Source organism: Nicotiana sylvestris, chromosome 5, assembly GCF_000393655.2.
Source record: "Nicotiana sylvestris chromosome 5, ASM39365v2, whole genome shotgun sequence".
Taxonomy (NCBI): Eukaryota; Viridiplantae; Streptophyta; class Magnoliopsida; order Solanales; family Solanaceae; genus Nicotiana; species Nicotiana sylvestris.
This window is the reverse complement of record NC_091061.1, coordinates 108,765,768-108,775,145: the sequence shown is the minus strand read 5'-3', so window position 1 is coordinate 108,775,145 and position 9,378 is coordinate 108,765,768.

Here is a 9,378-nt window from a genome sequence, read left to right as displayed (position 1 = left end):
TTTCAAAATAGTCCCCAACCCAGCTTCTTAGGAAGCTTCCTATTCTATTACACCAAAGATTCCCTAAGCTAGTTACCCAAAATACCCCTCTAACCCCTGTTAATTAACCAGAGAACCCAAACGGGTCGAACTGATCCAAGGAGGGCCTTCGAAAACCCGGGTCAGTCCCTTTCTTTGGGGCCCAGGTCCAAATCAGAAGTCCAGGAGAAACGAGAAGGCAGAAGAAGGAAAAGCAATTAGGATTTTAATCAGCCTTTCGAACAAAAAGCTTTCAATCGGCCCAAGACTAAAGGGAACAACTAAACAAACCAACCTAATGAACAAAACTGAAGAACCTAATAACTAACCATTAACCCTAACTTAAAAGAAACACTTGCAGTGATGACTTTGAAAACACAAAAGAAAAAGAAGAAAAGTAGAAGAAGAAGATAAGAAAAATGGAATAGAAAAAAAATACTAGAGATACCTGTCAAGCCAGGCAAACACAAATCTTGAACTATTTTCTAACGACACCTTAATTTTTGGCCGAGATAGACCTTAATCGTGTGTTCTCTCCTGAAAACACACGGCTAAAATCGATCTCAACCTCAAATTTTTAGTAACCTCGCCAATCAACTCCTTTCGGGATTTCAGGTTAAACTTCGATCTGAAATTCGAGAGACTCCAAGATGATTCGAAGGTGAATAGTTGGGGATTCAGAATGAGGGGGACTTTGTGGTCACGGGGTGTAATTTTGGTGGTGTTTGGAGGTGGCGCCGCCACCAGAGGCTGGGGATTTGGGGGTGGCTCAGCTAGGGTTTCGGGGTGTTGGGGGTGTTAGACAGAAGGGGTTTTGAGGGGGGAAGGTTTTGGACATTTAAATACCCCCCCCCCCAGAGGCTTCAGTTTTGAGCCGTTCGATCAAGGGGAGATCAACGGCTCAGATCAATGATCGCTTGAGGGGGATCCGGACCGGGTCAGGCGTGGGTTGGGTCGGGTATTGGGTGGTTTCCGTTTGGGCTGGGACAGTTGGATTGGGTTTGAGCCTAGATTTAGGTCTTCTTTATTTCTTTCTTTTTATTTTTCAATTCCACAATTCTTTTCCTTTTTCCAAAATTAAAATAAATCCTAAATTAATTAATAATAATTTTTAAACTAAATTATCCTACCCAATTAGATTAATCACTCATCATGGTATTTGCAATAACTAATTAAATCCTAAATTTAAAGACAAATTATACAATTCAAAATTAAAAAGTAAAATGCAAAAGGAATTATTTTTGTTATTTTCAATTTTTCTAAAACAAACTAATTTGATAATTAATCTAAAAATATAAAATTAAATCCTAAATGCAGATGCAACATATATTTTTGTATTTTTCATGAATTAAATAACATAAACGTGCACAGACAAATGTAAACAATTAACAGAAAATGCCACAAAATCCAACAAAATTGCAAACGTTGAAAGAAATTATTTTGTTTTGAATTTGTTGGAGTAATACATATAGGGCAAAAATCGCGTGCTCACACCTTTTGAAGGGTACAATGCCTATAAGAAGCTCAAATGGCCAAGCCTAGAGAATCTTCCAACTTCCCTTGCCATTACTAGGAAATTTGGTGACAATAAAGAGGAACTTGAGCCCAAGGCTATTTACAAAAGTGAGATGAAGTCACCTCACAAAGTGTTGTTCGAATTTGTAAACAAATGTGTGTTGCCAAGGTAGGAAATGAGGCACATTGCCACATTCATGAACCTGATCCTTATGGATTATTTGGACAGTGGGAGGCAAATAAATTGGCATGAGTTTATAATTTAGCCTCTTGACAGGGTTCAAAATGGCACCAAAACTCATGCCATACCGTATGGTTTTACTCTCACGGTTGTTCTTGCATATTTAAAGGTACCTATCAAGAAATGGGAAGTTGGTACAAGCAAGGATCATTTTGGGGCAAACACTCTAACTGCTTGTGACTATGAAGTTCAATCCACTCCTAAAGAACCTGGTTCATCCAAGAAGGTACAGTGAATAGCAAAGTGCAAGCTTTGGTGCAAGAAAGTGGGGCTAATGATGCTGAGATTGATACGTTGAAGAAGAGGTTAGCTGAAGTGAAGATTGAGAGAGATTCTCTCAAAGCTAAGCTGGAAAAAGAGAAGGAGAATTGATGGCATTCTTCAGGATATGTTGTAACTGCTACAAGCCAAAAACCAAGAACCTAGTCCTTCCCAGCCTTAAGCCTCCTAGCCTAGTGTAGATCAACCAGTGACCTAGTTCCAGATTTTTTTTGTTTCTTTTGTTCATGATCTAGTGTTCTTAATTCTTTTTATGCTTTGTCATAGGATCTTATCAATCAATGAAATTCATTTTCATTTGCTCTAACTGTTTGTTGATATTTCTTAGATGGTACTTAAATCCATGATTGCATTTGAAGCAGCCTCAGTAGCCATGCGTAATTTCTATTAAAATCTGGTTACTTCACATAATTATGCAACTTCTTGATGATGCCAAAAGGGGGAATTAGGTTGTGCTTTTACTTTGGATTGTAATGTTTATAACCTAATAAACCTGGTGCTTGATGATTAGTGACTTTAAAAAGGTAAAATGTTCTAAATTTGTGTTGATGTTGAGCTAAATTGAAACAGGGCCTATGCTTATGAAAAACATAGGTTTGTCATCATCAAAAAGGGGGAATTTGTTGGCTCAAGTAAAGTTGATTTTGAAGATTGACAAAGGAACTCAAGCATGAACCAGGTCCATTCACATTGTACATATACGGGCAGAATCAAGCATAAGGGATGCACATGAGAGAGATAAGCTTAACTTGTTATATTTGATATCTTCTGATCAAAAAGGTTGCATAATTGATAAGGAGAATGACTCCTTACTCAAAGAGAACACTATCCAAGATAAGAAAGGAGTTATAGGTTGAAGTTAACTAGAACTCTTCCACCAAGGAAGAGTAGCATTAGAACTCTAATTATTTTCTATTCTACTAATTCTATAAATAGTAGGATGTTCTCACTTTACAGGTGACACACAAAAGCAGAAGTTAAACGTGAATTGAGAGCAAAATAGCAAGCATTTTGCAAGCAATTCGTGTGTGATTCAAGTGTGCAAACCTGAAGCTACATGAACCAGATAGAAGAACTAGTTCCAAGTGTCTGTCTTTTATTCTAGTTCAATTATAGTAGGTGTTTTTATATTGTACCTTTCAGCTTTATGTACAAGCAATTGTAATAGGTACTTTGAGTATTCAAGTTAGAGTTAACTTGAAGTTGTCGCAACAGTTAGAGGCTGATTGCTACAACGGGATTAGAGGTAATCCTTAGGTTTATAAAGAGTTTTTGTAAATGCTGTTTTGGCTCATTGATTTAGTAAAGTGTTGGAAAAAATTCTATTTAGTAGTAGGTCATATTTTTCACCTTTTGAGCCGGGTATTTTTCACGTAAAAATACTTGTGTTCTTTACTTTCCGAATTTATTATTTTCGCAACAGTAGGTTAAGGAACCAGGTCCTTCTATAATCTGTGCACGCAAAAATTGGACACCGCACAAATCACCCCCTTCTTGTGTGACACTGAAGTATAAAACATCGCGCGTGTGTGTATGAATGCATGTGTATATATATATTTGAATGTATTTATGCAGTGTTATATTCTTTTTTCTCATACTCCATATTTACCTTTGCTCATAGGATTACTCTTTAAGGGAATATAACATGATTTAAAATCAGGATTCTAAGACTTAATTGTGGACCTTATGCTACAAAAAGAAAAAAAATACTTAAGAGCGACTTCTGTAGGAATGAGATGTTATGTCATAATTCTGCTCGCATTCCTCCTTGTGAGGTAAGACACTATTCTTTAACTTTTTTTAATCTGTTTCTGGCAAGACAAATTGCCTCAATAAAGGAGTATGGTGGGTTTTCATTGTTTGCACTTGCATGCATTTTATAAGTGTGACATAATTGTTTGCATTGTAATCTTTCCTATCTAAAATAAAATCTAAAGTAGCTCTTTGGTGAATTGATGTAGTTTGTTTGAACCTTCACCGATAAAAAATGATAAACAGATCGAAGAATTTTAAGCTTCTATCTTATATCTTTCTAAGTTAAGTCATTTTTGGTACAACGATTTGTGCAGTTATTTTGAGGCATCTCTGTTGTACGATTTTATGTTTCTCTAACAGGTTTTTGTTGATATGATGTTATTTAGACGTTTTTCCTTCTCAACTTTGATTTATTAAAACTACTTTCTTGTGGAAAGGGTGTTCAATGGTATGCATTTCAATTTCAAAAATAAAGAGAGCAAGCATTCCAATTGTAAAAACAAAAGAGAAATAATTCATGCCAGAATGGTTGTCTGGTCATCTTACTTTATCAAATTATACATTATGCGCGGACACATAGAAGATATTAAAATTATAGTTTTGTGTTTGTGTGTGTGGATAATACTGTAGTTGATGCTATTTTTATATGTATATATCTAAGAAAGAAATATTGATGTCCAACTTGTGGGTGCTAGACGTATACTACTTCATTTATATGCAAAACTATAAGTCAATTTTCCCTTGATAATTTGGAACCATATAAATAAGCGTAATATTTTGCAAAGTTGGCTCGAGATATGACTCTAAATGGAAAATGAAAAGACCTACTAAAGTTAAGGTTGAGCCTGTTTGATATTTAAGATAACTAAAATGTGCCTTCAGAACTGTGAGGTAAAACTGCTAACTTCCTGCTCTTTACTCATCGCTTTGAAAGACTCTTAATGCTAACTCCGATGTTTATTTCATTCATTGTCATTTACTATTATACTTCTTGAAGTTTGTCGGCTTAAGTTCTCTCTTCAACAAATGAGTTTTTTTTGTTGAACAAGGAAAATTTCGATCATGTATGCAAAAAGTAGATAAGGTATGCTATGCACTGAGAAAGTCCACAATAATTTTCTTATAGTTCCATGTTAAGTCTTTAAATTATCCAATCAAAGTTAATATTCTTATCCAAATCATGAAATTGACAAAAACTATGTTATTGGTACAATTTTGCATTTAGTTTGTTAAGGATATGGGTACTTACATTTGACATTGCTTCATAATTCTTTAGGTTTTCGGCAGGGTGGAAAAAAGGAAGACTAATTACAATAAAAGATGTGTCACCTTTTGTTCAATAGTATTACTACATATATGTAAAGATAATGTATCAAGGAACTACATAACATTCATTGATGGCATGTAAATGATATCCAACAATTAGTTTGTGATGTTGTCTATATCTAATAATCGCTGCGTATCTATCGTTCCAACTCTTGCAATTTTAACAATCTAGACTATGAGATTCAAGCCACTAAGGTTTTATAACAAGCATGTAAATTCAATTTCTTCACTGAAAAAAAACTCATTCAAGGAAAACAGGTTCTTAATTGAGATTAAGTGGGATAAACCCCCAGTGGGTACTGTCAAGTTAAACATTGATGGTGCCTTTTCAAAATTCACACTAGAAGCTGGTCTAGGTGGTGTATTTAGAAATAACAATATAGATTGGATCGTTGGCTTCTGCAAATCAACCCATGCAACATCAACCATGCAAAGCAAACTAATGGCTCTTCATGAAGGCTTAAAAATTGCACAGGAAATGAAGTTCCCCAAGATAGAGACAGAGACAGACTCAACGGAAATCTTAAATCTCCTCTATGAAAACAACTAAAAATTCTTTAAATTAATTTTTGAATGCAGGTTGTTAACACACCAGTTGAAGCTCCTAACTCTGACACAGAACTTTAGAGAAAGAAATGAAGTGGCTACCTTCTGGCGAAGGAGATAGTGAAAAATTTCAAACCCTCTAAATGTTTTTACCATGCCCGCCCACCTTATTTTATTGAATCTCATTTGTCAAAGGATAAGCATGGATCTAGTAATAGTTCTAAGTATGTTAGTGTCACGACCCCAGTTCGCCCTCCGTGAACTGTCGTGACGGAACCTAGTCTTTATGACTAGGTAAGCCTAACAAATGCGGAAAATAAAAATTTGCAGAAGAAATAATTGAAAACCAAAATAACCGAATGGAACAGTATTTAAGATTTCGCTCGGCATATACAATACATCTCTCAAAACTGACAACATTTTCCAAAACCCAGAATCTTATGAAACCACAAGCCTTTGAATGTCTACAAGTTTCTAACTCCAGAATGTCTAACAAAAGTAAGCACAGAAAGTCTAATACTTAAAGAGAGAATAGAAAGAGACTTCTCGGTCTGCGAACGCGGCAGATATACCTCGAAGTCTCTAGGAAAGTCGCCTCACCTCAAGGGTGATAAGACTGAGTCGAAGTACCTGGATCTGCACATGAAAACATGCGCAAAAAAAACATGGGTACACCACATCGGTACTCAGTAAGTGCCAAGCCTAACCTCGATCGGATAGTGACTAGGAAAGTCAGGGTCCTACTGAGATTAAATGAATATAAGGTAAAACAGTATAAAATGAGACAATATAACTAAATGCAACAATAAGAAATAACACAGAATAGAAGGAACAACAGTAACTATAATAGAGACAAATAATCACGGAAAAAGAGTACAACTCAACTCAGAGATAACAACAGGGGATCTTCCAGGATACCGTCCTGTAGTCCCAAATAAACATATTGTCATGCCCCAACCTCAGGAGGCGCAACCGGCGCTCGATTGAACCTAACTGAGCAAGCCTTTTTGACACCTTCTACCCAACTTACTTTGATCAAGAGACCATGCTTTCATTTAAGTTAGACAGTAAGAAAGATCATTCATACAACATCGCTAGTTCATTTTCTATTATAGCCCATAAACCATAGTTATATTCCCAAAACATTATGCAGTTACAGTTTAGAGGAAACAAGAGTTTAGAATTATAACATAGTCTAGTGAACCATCCAATACCCGAACATAACCCACACAAACATCTAGGGAGCCTCTAAGGATACAAAAGAAAGTTATGATAACGCCGGAAACAAGGCCCCTAGCTATACCTCAAAAGTGGAAATTTTATAACAAAAGGTGTACAACATAACCCTTGAAGGAACGGGGCTCACCAAAACTTCTGAGAGGAGGATACTCCGCTACCTACGATCAGCACTATCCGCTATAGAACCACCTACATTCATTCAAAAATGTAGCGTTCCCGGCAAAAGGGATATTAGTACCATGGAATAGTACTAGTATGTATAACTAAATACCATCTCATTAGAAAGAACTATCATACAAGAACAAGGAATTCACAAGTATCAATCCAAAGCTTTAAACGATCATCACATCATCAAATAAAAGAATCATATAACTGTCACATAATTTCCATAGCTTTAGGTTGGAGCATTTAATACTATTCATCATCAATCATAATACCACCGCTTTCTTGTGCAGAGTCCAATCATGACCCGATCAGCTAGGTTGCCTTATTTGAGACATGTATCTCAATCACCATCTCATTCTCATTTTCTGGATTCAATATCAGCACAATACCACCATGTGTGCGGCATGGCGTCCGATCACGGCTCGATTGGCTAGGCCGTCTTCCCAAGATGTTGTTCCTTTTTCATTAATCATTTCATCTCAATCTTTATCACACATATATCAATTCGTGACACTTGGGGCCACAATTATCATATCATACTTGACACTAGGCCACGTTTCACATCATTTCCACTTTCAATGTTAACCTTGCAATTTAGGATAATAGGCACATACAAGAGCAATTCAAGTTGTAAGCATAGGTAAGATTTCACATAGTTGGCATGACAATCTTAGTTTTAATCTTGACTTGAAGTCTAGGTATTTCAGCACATGGTTCATATTCTTCGCACATCTTTAAATTATCAAGAATAGTATATTGAACACATTGAGGCACACCTCTCATGTATATATAATTGCAAAACCAATTCATGTGAAATAACAATCAATACATCAATCCAATTTTAGTCTTTCAAAATTTGCATATACACCAACGGAGCTCAATTTCTAAAAAGAGGGGGTTTTAGTCATATATACCTCAATAGAGCTTTCCTTAAATTCATACAAAATTACGGAACTCTTAGCAACTTTAATCTATTTTATGAGAATTACAAGTTGAACCAAAATTAGAGACATGATTAAAATTCTAACTCATTTGAGTATATTATCGAGCACTAAGTGTGTATTGTGATTTTTGGACCCTTTTGTGAGAGATTTTTATCATCTTACACCCCAATTGCTATCTTGTTAACTCACAATCTCCCCATACCCTAGTATCATTTATGCATGCAAGATAATCAATCCTTATACCCATGAACCGACTTGTTAATTACTTATTTTAATAGAAATTTCGAAATCATAGATTAGGGCACAAGTTCTTACCTCTTAGGATGAAGGTCTAGCAAATTTTACTTGAAGGTCTTCAAAGATTTGGGCAAGGATTGTAGTGACTTGGTGAGAGTTAGTTTATCCCTCTAGAACTCCCTCTCTCACTCTATTTCCAATAGAATAACATAAAATGGGTCTAATGTGGTGTTTAATGGGATGAGTTTGAGTTTAAAAGTTAGAAAATAGGAGATCGACACAATCTGCGATCGCATAATTGACATGCGGCTCGCAAAAGGACCACAAAATGGCCCCCCAAAACATAAATAAACTGCCCCGGTGTGTGACAAGAATACGGTCCACATACCTGTTTTGCGGTCGCATAATGCACCGCATAACTACCCCTCGCAAAATTCCAAGGAGATTATATGATGACTATGCGGCCCGCATATTGATTATGCGATCGCATAATTGGCCGCATAGTTGACCTCAAAATTAACCATCAAACTGCCTCACTCTGCGGCGACTATGCAGTCCACATAGCTATTATGCGACAGCATAATGGACCGCAGAAACGCGCGTTTTTGAAAAACATTATTCCTTAACTCTTTAATGCACAGATCAATCCAAAGGATGAAAAACATTATTCCTTTAGCAAAAGTTTTTACGGGGCCTTACACATATCCAATAGATCTCCCAGGATACCGTCCCGTAGTCCAACTCATAGTGCCGGGGATCTACCGGAATCCCGATCCGTAGTCCCAAATGTAAATACCCAATATTGGGGGAATCTACCGGGTGCAGTCCCGTAGTTCCATATAACTGTGCAAGGGGATCTACCGGAATCCCACATCCGTAGTTCCGAATAAACAGACAAGGGGGATCTACCGGAACCCCTCATCCGTAGTCCCAAATGTAAATACACAGCAGCAACATAAAAAATATTCAGCAAATGTCAATTTCATATTAAGGCAAACAAGTAATTCTAGCTTAGCATACTGCACAGAATTCAGGTAAAGCAGTTTGAGCAAATAAAGCAATTAAATCACTTAGACATGCTTCCATAAGCTAACAACATGTTGAAATTGCAAG